The sequence below is a fragment of the Styela clava genome, unplaced genomic scaffold, assembly GCF_964204865.1.
Source record: "Styela clava unplaced genomic scaffold, kaStyClav1.hap1.2 HAP1_SCAFFOLD_49, whole genome shotgun sequence".
Taxonomy (NCBI): Eukaryota; Metazoa; Chordata; class Ascidiacea; order Stolidobranchia; family Styelidae; genus Styela; species Styela clava.
This window is the reverse complement of record NW_027556549.1, coordinates 55,001-57,500: the sequence shown is the minus strand read 5'-3', so window position 1 is coordinate 57,500 and position 2,500 is coordinate 55,001. Positions and strand designations below refer to the sequence as shown.

The window sequence follows — 2,500 nt, the reverse complement described above, 5'->3', positions numbered from 1 at the left end:
CATTCAAGTGTCTGCCCTATCAACTGTCGAAGGTACGCTACGTGCCTACCTTTGTGATAACGGGTAACGGGGAATCAGGGTTCGATTCCGGAGAGGGAGCCTGAGAAACGGCTACCACATCCAAGGAAGGCAGCAGGCGCGCAAATTACCCATTCCCGACACGGGGAGGTAGTGACGAAAAATAACAATACAGGACTCTAACGAGGCCCTGTAATTGGAATGAGTACATCCTAAAACTCTTAACGAGTATCCATTGGAGGGCAAGTCTGGTGCCAGCAGCCGCGGTAATTCCAGCTCCAACAGTGTATGCTAAAGTTGTTGCGGTTGAAAAGCTCGTAGTTGGATTTTGGGCGAGCGCCGCCGGTCCGTCGCAAGGCGTGTCACTGGTTGCGTTCGCCTCACCTTCGGTTCTCCGTCGGTGCTCTTGACTGAGTGTCGGCGGTGGCCGATAAGTTTACTTTGAAAAAATTAGAGTGTTCAAAGCAGGCTGTTCGCCTGCATAGTGTTGCATGGAATAATGGAATAGGACCTCGGTTCTATTTTGTTGGTTTTCGGAGCACGAGGTAATGATTAAGAGGGACAGACGGGGGCGTCCGTACTCTGCCGTTAGAGGTGAAATTCTTGGATCGGCGGAAGACGAACTACTGCGAAAGCATTCGCCAAGAATGTTTTCTTTAATCAAGAGCGAAAGTCAGAGGTTCGAAGACGATCAGATACCGTCCTAGTTCTGACTATAAACGATGCCAACTAGCGATCGGGAGGCGTTACCATGACGACCTTTCCGGCAGCTTCCGGGAAACCAAAGTCTTTGGGTTCCGGGGGAAGTATGGTTGCAAAGCTGAAACTTAAAGGAATTGACGGAAGGGCACCACCAGGAGTGGAGCCTGCGGCTTAATTTGACTCAACACGGGGAAACTCACCCGGCCCGGACACAGGTAGGATTGACAGATTGAGAGCTCTTTCTTGATTCTGTGGGTGGTGGTGCATGGCCGTTCTTAGTTGGTGGAGCGATTTGTCTGGTTAATTCCGATAACGAACGAGACTCTGGCATGCTAAATAGTTACGCGACCTTCTCGGTCGGCGTCTAACTTCTTAGAGGGACTAGTGGCGTTTAGCCACACGAGATTGAGCAATAACAGGTCTGTGATGCCCTTAGATGTCCGGGGCCGCACGCGCGCTACACTGAGTGAAGCAGCGAGTGTCTAACCTAGGCCGAAAGGTCCGGGTAACCCGTTGAACCTCATTCGTGATTGGGATAGGGACTTGCAATTGTTTCCCTTGAACGAGGAATTCCCAGTAAGCGCAAGTCATCAACTTGCGTTGATTACGTCCCTGCCCTTTGTACACACCGCCCGTCGCTACTACCGATTGAATGGTTTAGTGAGATCCTTGGATCGGCCCCGTCGCGGCTGGCAACGGCCGCGTCGGCGTGTCGAGAAGACGATCAAACTTGATCATTTAGAGGAAGTAAAAGTCGTAACAAGGTTTCCGTAGGTGAACCTGCGGAAGGATCATTACCGAAGGTGGTGGTAGGCCCCGGCCGACCGCGCACTGAATTGTCTTTGAGTGCCGCCGAGAGGGCGGCCGTCAATCGGGGTTCCGCCCCGTGCGACACGCGTAACACGTTGGCATAGCAAGGCAGCCGAGTGCGATGGTGGCTTCTGGGCACCGCGCTCGATGTGCCGCCGGCCCAGCCCGGCGGTCGCTCGGCGCCGTTTGTTGGTGTTTTTGTGCAGTTGTTGTCGGTGGTGGTTTTGTGGTCGATCCCACAGTGTGACGTCCGCGCGCTTCGGCGCCGGGCGAAACGTCGAGGACGACTCTTAACGGTGGATCACTCGGCTCGCGAGTCGATGAAGGACGCAGCCAAGTGCGAGAAGTAATGTGAATTGCAGAACACATTGAACGTCGACCTTCTGAACGCGAATTGCGGTCTCGGGTCAATCCCGGGACCGCGTCTGCCTCAGGGTCGCGTTCGTCCTCACCCGAGGGCCGTCGCCTGGCCTCTGCAAAGACGGCCGGGCGTCGCCCCAAGTTGAAGCGGTCGCCGAGCTTTCTCGGCGCGACCGCGTGTCCCGTACACCGTCGGCCCCTCGACGTGTTCAACTACGTTCGAGGGGCGGGTCCAGGTCGGTCGGTCCGGTCACGAGATCAAGACCGACCGTGGGCCAAGGCGGCGACGGTACGCGCTCGGTCGGCGCCGGCGGCGACGACTTGCGATGCCAGCGGGCCGTGTAAGAAGCGGCCCGCTTGACACATGCGACCTGAGTTCAGGCGAGAGCACCCGCTGAATTTAAGCATATTATTAAGCGGAGGAAAAGAAACCAACAGGGATTCCCTGAGTAACGGCGAGTGAACCGGGAAGAGTCCAGCGTCGAATCTGCGCGCTTTTCGAGCGCGCCGAGTTGTGACGTACGGAAGTCCCAGTGCGGCTGACGGCGAGCGCCGGTGTCCTTCTGATCGAGGCCTCGTCCCACGGCGGGTGTTAGGCCCATAGGGGCGC

General features: G+C 56.4%; 2 non-coding genes and 1 pseudogene across 2 annotated transcripts in view; all 3 read left to right on the top strand.

The window, feature by feature from the left end:
- The window catches only part of LOC144418908 (small subunit ribosomal RNA), a 1,809-nt gene extending 292 nt beyond the window's left edge, over window positions 1–1,517 (top strand). Inside the window, exon 1 of the ribosomal RNA XR_013473736.1 lies at window positions 1–1,517. This exon is cut by the window's left edge and continues 292 nt beyond it. This is a non-coding gene — a ribosomal RNA (small subunit ribosomal RNA).
- Window positions 1,518–1,815: 298 nt separating this feature from the next.
- On the top strand, window positions 1,816–1,969 carry LOC144418923 (5.8S ribosomal RNA). The gene has a single exon (XR_013473740.1). It is a non-coding gene; the product is annotated as a 5.8S ribosomal RNA (ribosomal RNA).
- Window positions 1,970–2,257: 288 nt separating this feature from the next.
- LOC144418921 (large subunit ribosomal RNA) overlaps window positions 2,258–2,500 on the top strand; it is a 5,127-nt pseudogene continuing 4,884 nt past the window's right edge.